This window comes from Leopardus geoffroyi, chromosome A1 (assembly GCF_018350155.1).
Source record: "Leopardus geoffroyi isolate Oge1 chromosome A1, O.geoffroyi_Oge1_pat1.0, whole genome shotgun sequence".
Classification (NCBI taxonomy): Eukaryota; Metazoa; Chordata; class Mammalia; order Carnivora; family Felidae; genus Leopardus; species Leopardus geoffroyi.
The window spans coordinates 170,538,143-170,548,405 of NC_059326.1; positions in this window are offsets into that span (position 1 = coordinate 170,538,143).

Below are 10,263 nucleotides of genomic sequence, written 5' to 3' on the forward strand. Positions count from 1 at the left end.
GCCTTTGACTGAAATTTCCCCTTCTTTGATTACAAAGCTAGGGAAGTGGTGGTGATGTCCTCACTGCCAGCTTCTAGATATTCCACATTTATGCTGTTTCTGTAAGGCAAAGTCAAAGGAATGGATGCCTTATGCCACATGAGGGTTGGATGACCTTGCTATATAATTGGTTTTTATCAGGATACATGAGAGCTATTTTGTTACACTTAGCCCAATGCATACCAGTTTCTACCAATCTAAAGACCTTAAAATGGACACCCACATGGCTGGAACATATCTAAATGGGCACTGATGAAAAAGGCAGGGGAATAGACCTAATACCTTTTAGCCCCCCTCAATGGTCAATTTTATCTTTGCAAAGAATGCATTTTATCAGTCTTTTAAAATACATTTGTAAAGAGAAGCAATTTTATTGTTATAGTTATGCTAATTATCACTGGGCCAAAATAAAATCAGTGCATCATTCTACAACCAGGGGAGTCTTGCTTGGTCACAGTGGATACCGGCAGAGTCCCATAGGTAGGAAATGGAGAGGTAGGAGAAATCGGGAAAGACAAGGTCAGCTCTCAGAGGTAGGGCCAAGCCTTGGTAAGAGCAATTACTCCCAGCACCTTGAGATACTGACAGGGCTTTTGGCTGCCAGTCACATAGACAGCAAAAAAACAGGGCCAGGAGATGAGGCTTCTCCTGGCCAGCTATAAGGAAATTGAGATTAAGGGACACCTTTTCCTCTTTTTCCTATAGATGTGTAATTCCCCAACCAAAGCCAGTACTCCTTAGGGATGCATTCTGGAAAAACTGGGAGGATTTTGACCCACAAACCCTAAAGAAAAAACAACTCGTTTTCTTTTGCACTGAGGCTTGGCCTCAGTACAAACTGGGGGAGGAAACGTGGCTGCCAGAAGGAAGTATCAATTACAATATTATCTTACAATTGGACTTACTTTGCAAACATGAAGGGAAATGGGGGAAGTCCCCTATGTTCAATGTTTTTGGGATTTAAGAAAAAATCAGTATATGTGTATGCAATGCAAGGTCAACCCTGGCAGCCCTTTCCAAGGTCCAGCAATCAGAAGGAAAAAACAATTAAAGTTCCTTTGCCTATACCCAAAGCGGACCTAGAGAAGGAGGAAGGGAAGCCTTCTACTTCAACCTCTTCCTCCTTGAGTCCTCAATCTATATATACAGATTTAAAAACACTCACTTCTGGGGGCGCCTGGGTGGCACAGTCGGTTAAGCGTCCGACTTCAGCCAGGTCACGATCTCGCGGTCCGTGAGTTCGAGCCCCGCGTCGGGCTCTGGGCTGATGGCTCAGAGCCTGGAGCCTGTTTCCGATTCTGTGTCTCCCTCTCTCTCTGCCCCTCCCTCGTTCATGCTCTGTCTCTCTCTGTCCCAAAGAAAAATAAATAAACGTTGAAAAAAAAACAAAAACAAAAAAACACTCACTTCTGCTCTCTACAGCTCACCTAATCCAGGCCCTCCTAGAAATATGGCAGGCCTGTTTCCCCTACAGGAAGCTAGAGCGCCAGGAGGGGAAACACTGTGACCAAGCAAGACTCCCCTGGTTGTAGAACGATGCACTGATTTTATTTTGGCCCAACGGTAATTAGCATAACTGTAACAATAAAACTGCTCTTCTTTACAAATATTTTAAATGACTGGTAACATTGTTTGCAAAGATAAAATTGACCATTGAGGGGGGCTAAAAGGTATTAGGTCTATTCCCCTGCCTTTTTCATCAGTGCCCATTTAGATATGTTCCAGCCATGTGGGTGTCCATTTTAAGGTCTTTACATTGGTACAAATTGGTATGTATTGGGCTAAGTGTAAAAAAATAGCTCACTGTGGTGAGAATACAAATGCCTTTTTCATTGCAAGACAGATAAAAGGAGATCTAGGTAAATTTTCTGATGATCCAGATAAATACATAAAGGCTTTTCAGAATACTACATGTTTTTGAACTGACTTGGAAAGATATAATGCTTTTGTTAAACTCTTAATGAAACAGAAAAACATGGGAGTTCTGGCAGCAGCTGAGAGATATGGAGACGAACAATTTCTTAATTATCATGGGACTGGAGGTCCTATAGGGGACTTCCAGTTCCCTACTGGGGTTCAGGCAGTCCTGCCCCAAGACCCTATTTGGGACCATGACCCTCCTATTGGGGGATGGTATCTCCATGGTTTTAATATTTTAGAAGGATTAAAAAGGACTAAGGTTAAGCCCTTATATTATGCTAAATTAGCCACTATTTTATACACACAGAATAAGGGCCTGGTGGCCTTCCTGGAGAGGTTGAAGGAGGCTCTCATTAAATATACAGCTATCTCATACCCTGACACCCCTGAGGCTGAGATGACTCTAAAGGACAAATGTGTCACTCAATTGGCCCCAGATATTCGGAGGAAGTTGTTGGCTGGGAAGGGACCCTGGAGGAGCTCTTAAGAACTGCCAATCTAGTATATTACAACTGAGATCAAGAGGAGGAAAAACAAAACAAAACAAAACGGGAAAGGAAGCTTAAGAAAAAATCTGAGGTCTTAGTCACGATCTTACGTACTGTATCAAGCCAAACTTCCCGAGGTTCTGGCACCAAATGCCACTTATGTGGTCAGTCAGGACACTGGAAAGGAGACTGCCCTCAGAAGGGACAACAGAAGTTAAAACCCATGCTTAAGTGGAGACAATCACTGAAGTCTGAATGCCCTCAGGGACCTCTGTTTGTGAGGGCTCAGATAATCAGTATCCCTGAAAGGGACTGATGGGCCCCAGGGCTCTTCACTGTGGTTCCCCCCCAACCAACTGTCTGTTGGAAAACCAGAGCCTCAAGTAACTCTGGAAATAGAAGGAAAACCAGTTGATTTCCTTCTTGATACCTGAGCCACCTTTTGTGTCCTCCTTTCCACTTCTGGCCAACTATCCAAATGCAGCATAACTATTAGAGGCATCTCCAGAAAACTTATGACTAAATTTTTTTCTCAGCCCTTGGGATGCATATGGGGAAACCTAATTTTTTCTCATTCTTTTTTGATAATGCCAGAGAGCCCCATTCCCTTGCTAGGAAGGGACATTACAACTGAATTAGAGACTATGGTGCTACTAGCTCCAGGACAAATAAACAATTGCCTAAACTTATAGTAATCTGGATATCAAAGACCAATCTTTCCTTGAGGTAGAACTAAATACACCTCATGGAGTTGTTCCTATGGAAACTGGATGTCCGAAATTAAAAAAAAAAAAAAAAAATGAGGATTAAGGACCGAAAACTAGTTCTGGTGCTTAATTATTCTAAACAACAATACCACAAGATTCAGATACATATGGAAGAGGGAAGAAAGACTATGGTCAAATAAATAAATAAATATACACACACACACACATATATATATATATATATATATATATATATATATAGCCAGGCCTGTCAGGGATTTTTTTGAATGGTTGCAATGTGTCTTTCCTTCCTATGGTGTGACGTCTTCCCTAGGAGGCATTGTATTTGGAATATTAATGTTTGTCAGTCTAATATTCTTTTTGTGTGTCATTTGTAGATGCTGTCGCATATGCCAGAAAAATAAAACTTCCAAGAAAGTTTTGCTAGGCCGGATGTTCCAAACACCCTCCCATTATATCAGACCTCTGGATCAACCTCTAAACCTGTCCTGACTGGCCTTCCCCTCACATTACCCCCTTTCAGCAGGAAGCAGTTAGGATCAGTCGTCTTCATCCTGGGTTCCTATCAGCAGTTAGGAGTCACATGTTCAGAGGGGAGAATATGATAGGTAAAGATAGGGTTAAATAGGCAGAGAGGGAAAGATTAGGACTTGAGGCCCTTGAATGTGGAAAAAACACACACAAAAAAATATTTTAAAATAGTGCCAGGAATGTCTGACCGTGAAAGAGAACCCCCCTCAGGTCTGACCATGATAAAAGGTCCCTCAAACATAAAGTTTTTCTTAAGAATATAACAAACACTATTACTACCTCATTTACTCCCTGACTGTGATAATGTGGTTCTCATATCAGATTAAGAAACGGTTGCCTTGGCTCTTTCACTGGTAGGACTCCTGGCTCTTGGAAAAGTTTTACACTGTGAAATAAAGCAAACTGTCTGTTTACTCAGAAGAACTCCAAATGACCCCTCACAAGCATTAGATGCTTTAATCAAGAATTAAGTAAAGTTAAGGCCAGACTCTTGGAAAATTGAGCCACCATTAATTACTTTCTGCTCCTCCATCACCTGGGCTGTGAGGTATTCCCTTACATGTGTTGTTTTGATATAAATGATAATTCCCATAAAGTCTCACAAATGATAGATGACATTCAGGCACAATTGGACAAAGTCAGTGTCTCTCTTGGATTGTTTGACTGGTTTGGGAACTACGAACGTTATCCTAGAGACGCCATCTTTTTGGCCAGTTTAATCTTTAGTTTGTGTTTTTCTCTTTGTGTCTACCAATGTTTGTGCCACCTCATTCCTGCCAGCCTTCCTGTGGAACCACATCATGGACCATTCGACTGACCCTTGGGTAGACTATGACTGCTGTACCCCCATAATGTCCCTTGTCAACTTGAAGAAGCCAGAGCAGTCATTGTCCTTGTTAGGGGCCCTATTCCAGGGGGAGGAATGAGTAGGGAATGAGTTAACAGTAGGCAGGGAAAGATAAAGATAAAGGACCCTCAGTGAGGCTGACTGAAGCTGTGGGGGCTCCACCCAGCTGGCCACACCCTAGGCAACAAGGCTTACCACAGCAGCCCTCTTACTCATTGCAGTGTCAACCTTGTGCCCGCCACCCCTGCCTCGTGCTGCAGCTGCAGTAGGAAGCTGAAGCTATGGCGGGTTTGGGGAAAAAGAAAAGGATAAATGAATTCCAGACCTGTCTACGTTACGTGCCATGAATGGAGTCTTACAAAGTGTTATCCATTTCCTGATAAGGTGCCAATAAAAAATCAGAGACAAATATCCTTAGCAGCAACCCTGTCGGGACCCCTCTCACTCTTGAGAGCTTTGTACTTTTACTCAATACCTAGGGTATTGGCAAAATTGATTTTGAGAAGGGCTCTATTTAATTGGCATAAAAATAAGTGCTTTTGAAAGTATTCCTAAAACTCAGAAATACAGAAACTAACTCAAATGTGTTCAAGTTCATGTGATTTGGGATATTCTGCATTAAATATAAGGCAGACATGCAATGATTATTCTACCTGGGTTTGCTAGCCCAATAGGTTCATGTTATCTCTTCTGTCAGCAAGGAAAATACCTTGGGATTACGGCTTTCTCTAATGTCTCATGAACTTTTAATGTATAATCTAAACATATTTGTTGTAAGCAAATGGCTCAGATAGATGTAAGTAGAATAAAAGTTTATAAATAAACTTTTCAGCAATAATTATTTTTCCCAAATATTTTTGGTAACTTGAAGCCTTAGAGTTTTACTAAGTTAAATGGTGGATATTTATTAAATATCTAGATCGTTTCCTGATAAGACAATATACTGACACGTTAATTACTGAACATAGGCTTATCTACTTTTGGCTTCCTATTACCAAGAAACTAAATATACTTGGTTCTGTTAGTAAACATGTCCTGGACTATACTGAAAGACTACACTATGAAGAGGCTTGTATTTCTAGAAATTATGAGCTGTATTCATAAATTTGCCAATCTAACAGACAGTTAACAAATGCTTACTTCTTAGTTTTCATTACAAATTAACACATGTAATATAAAACTGGGAAACAAACTGGGAAGCAACTCTGTATAGAAGGAAAGTAGGATGGTTTTCAGTAAAAAAAAAAAAAAAAAAAAAAAGGCAAGGAGATGCATTTTTATTAAGGAAAAAGAAAATAAATTTGTTCTAAAGTAAAACTAGGTTTTTTTCAGAGTGGGAAGGAAGAAAATGAAGGACAAACTAAATGTATATAGAAAGTTAAGACATGGAAAGAAAAAGAGAGACAGAGTGAGACTTGTGTAGTCAACTTGGCTAAACACTGAATTGTTATAAGAGTTTTTAAAAGTAAGCTTTAATATTAATAGTTTGCTTATGTAATTTTCTGCTAAATATCTTGCTGAAAAGAAAAAGTTTTCTTAGACTATTGATCTGCTCTTGATACAATATTATGAATGGTTTCTCTTTACCTTTGAAGTAATTATATCTTACTAAAATAATTTCCTGTGCTTCATGTTCTCTCTATCAAGGCTTTCATTACTTAACTGTCTTAATAGTAAGACCTAAGTTTTGCTTAGAATTATGTAACTTTTTGTATTTTCCTTTAAAATCCTCTTTCACTTTGGTTAAATAGATATTAAATATTGTTTATAGTGAACCGTGATCCTATTTAGTCAAGTGTCCAAATCTTTTGATATTTTTTAACAAACTTTCCAAAATCAAATCCTGAATGAAGTTTTTTTTTTTTTCCAACGTTTTTTGTTTTTTTGTTTTTTTGTTTTTGGGACAGAGAAAGACAGAGCATGAACGGGGGAGGGGCAGAGAGAGAGGGAGACACAGAATCGGAAACAGGCTCCAGGCTCTGAGCCATCAGCCCAGAGCCTGACGCGGGGCTCGAACTCACGGACCGCGAGATCGTGACCTGGCTGAAGTCGGACGCTTAACCGACTGCGCCACCCAGGCGCCCCGCTGAATGAAGTTTTTTGACTTGTAAGAAACTTCGGATTTTCCAGAGCATCCCTGAAACATCTCAAAGATTTGTTCTCTTCTTATAAAAAGAGAGATAGTAAACTAATTAGGCTTATTTGATATGTTAAATTACAAAGAAAGCATTGTCAAATAAGTGATACTAAACCTTCTTAGATTATATTTGTGTGGATATATGTTATTAATATGTGTTCTAGTAATTGTATAAAATTCCTAAAATTCTGATATATTTTGGTAAAATGTTATCAGTTGTAATTGTAATATTATCTTAAACATTTTGTGTCATGGAAACACCTATTTATTTTTTTTGCTAATAATGAACTCTCATGAGACCTTTAACAATGGCTATTTTTTAAGTCTTTTTGCAATTTACAAAAGTTGTTGTTTTACTCTAACGCTTTTGCAAAAGTATTTCATCTTTAGAGAGATTTAGGGAAAGGAATCCAAAAAGCATAGGCTTCTAGTAACTTTCAGATCATATCACTAACATGGGGAAGAATTTACAGAACTCTGATGGAAAAACTGATGGCTTCATAAAAGTAACAAAATCAAGATCGACAAAAATTAATTACACAGGACTAAATTAACTGACTAGGATTATAATAATTTTTATGTTTTTTATTTGAAACATTGTTAGTTCTTTTATGTTTTATTTTTCCAGATTTAAGGAAACCTTTGTCTTTTCTCTCTTTTTTTAAATTTTTATTTAGATTTTTTTTTTTTTTTTTTGAGAGACACAGAGCATGAGTGGGGGAGGAGCAGAGAAAGAGGGAGACACAGAATCTGAAGCAAGCTCCAGCCTTGAGCTGTCAGCACAGAGCCCAAACTCAGGGCTCGAACTCATGAACTGTGAGATCATGACCTGAGCCGAAGTCAGACCCTTAATGGACTGAGCCACCCACGCGCCCCTCCATTTAAAAAAAAATTTTATTTATTTATTTATTTATTAATTAATTTATTTATTTATTTATAGAGAATCCCAAGCAGGCTGAACGGTGCCAGCACAAAGCCAGATGCGGGGCTCAAACTCATGAACTGTGAGATCATGACCTGAGCAGCAAACCAAGAGTCAGATTCTTAACCCACTGAACCACCCAGGTGCCCCTCTCTTTTCTCTTAAGCCATCAGAAATGTGGTAAAATATAGTTTTGTGGACAAAGAAAAAACATTTATCTTTTTGTCCTTGTCTGATCCCTCCAGAATTCAGAAACTCTTAGTGAATATTCTTATCTTCATGGCAATATAGTTATTTGCATAAGCCCAATAAGAATCTGTTCTCCTTGTATCAGGACACAATTGAAACATTAATTATATTACCAAGGCTTTGACTGGAATGTCACATTTGAGAATGATGTGCAAGGATCAGATATAACCAGACAGTTTTAAGGAACTAAGGTTGACTTTATGGAAGAAATAAAACCCCTTGTTTACAGGGTTCCAGACAACCTTACCAGGTAGCAAGGAAGATCATTTCCTGGTAAGTTCAGTAACCCCAAGCTATTTGGGGAACTTCAAGAAGAGAGAATGTATAGGTTTTGTAGGTAGTCTGATGGTGATTCTTTGCCTTGGCTTCCTAACTTCAAGTGTCTTTTAAAAGTTCAACCTGATATTCTTTATGAAAAATTTCAGCAAAGCAGATTTAAAAGAGCCTATATGTTATGGACAGCATTTGTTATGATGAGCACTGGGTGTTAAATGTAAGTGATGAATCACTAAATCCTATACCTGAAATCAATTTTACCATATATGTTAACTAACTACAATTTAAATAAAAACTTAAGATCAAAAAAAGCAAAATAAATCAAAACAAAATGCCTATAAAGAAAACAAAACAAACAAACAAACAAACAAAAAGAGCCTATATGGCCAATTGCTATTCTTGCTGCACCTATGTTAATAATCAGGCCAAGTTTAACAAGACTAGACTTATTTGGCAAACAAATTAGTCTTACTTTATCTCTGATAGAAAGGGGGATTACCGTAGACAGAAAAATTATGTTTCAATAGAAAACTTTAGTACATCCTTTTGGATACCCGATTCTAGTGCTGTTAACTGTCTTTGAGTTTTTGCTTCCTACCTGCAAACTAACCGAATCTTAAATTCTTCTAGTTTCTTCCAATATTTGGCTACAACTCTCCAAACTAACATTTCCAATTTTCTGCCGCTTTGATTTGGAACCACTAAGAACAAAAATTGCCCTTTTCCCAGAAGTCCTGAAAACTGAGTGTAAGTGACTTGATATAAACTTCAGAGAAATCACCATAATAACTTGTGTTTAGACAATCTTTGTGCCTGTTGCTGTGTGGGCTACTCAGAAAGTTTGCATGAACACCCAATGACATCATCAGAGATATTCAAACAGCAGAAGATGATTTGACCCTAACATCTAGAAATCTTCTTCACTAGCTGCCACTTAGGCTCAGAAACTGGTTTATAATTTGCTCCAGTCATTAACCATTGTTTTTCTTTTGTTTCCATAAAAATGCTTTATTAAATACCTGATTTCTCACCCACTATAAGTCTAACTGTGGGATCCCAGGTGCATCACCATCTCCTAAAATGAGACACAACTGTTTAATCGAACTGACCTACTTTCATGACTGAGAGATTAAGTCAATGAAATAATAGATCAACTTACCAAACTCAGCTTCTAAATTGTGAAGCCTCTTAAAGTTTCAAAAGTGGGACTAAAGGGGCAGAATATGCCCCCCCAAAATATGCCACTTAGGCATATTGATTATTTTGAATTAAAGTTACTTAAGAAACAGCCAGTGCAAGACACTCTGACTTCCTTTGTTGCCCTGAAAGCAGGAAATAAATTCCGCATGTGAAAGGTACCCTGTTTGTTCTAGGAGAGTTGAAAGCATTCCTACCAGAGATGGGGAATTTAGGGCCAAGAAGGCTTTATAAACAAACCTTGTTACTTCATTAATTTACTACCCCTAGCCCAAACTCCTTTGTCTTGTCAATTCTTCACAAATTTGTTGTTTCCTTGTCTACAAGATACAAAAGCTGCCTACTTTGTTTGGTTAAACTTCGAGTCTCACATAGTTATGGGTTCCCACATGTACAGAATTAAATTGGTTTTTCTCCTGTTAACCTGTCTTACATCAATTTAATTATTAGACCAGCCAAAGCATCTAGACGGGAAAAAGGGAAATTTTTTTCTCCCCTACATGTAGAACAAATGCATAGAGTACCATTACAGATCAGTTCCATCACCCTAAAAATCCCCTTCTATGTACATTTTTTTTTTTCAACGTTTATTTATTTTTGGGACAGAGAGAGACAGAGCATGAACGGGGGAGGGGCAGAGAGAGAGGGAGACACAGAATGGGATACAGGCTCCAGGCTCTGAGCCATCAGCCCAGAGCCTGACGCGGGGCTCGAACTCATGGACCGCGAGATCGTGACCTGGCTGAAGTCGGACGCTTAACCGACTGCGCCACCCAGGCGCCCCAGTCTATGTACATTTTTTAAAACGCTCTAATAGCTCCAGCATTTTTCTTGGACACAGTTTTTTTTTAAGTTTATTTATTCATTTCAAGAAAGAGAGAGAGAGAGCGAAAGAGCGAGAGAGAGAGAGAGAGAATGTGTGCATGCAA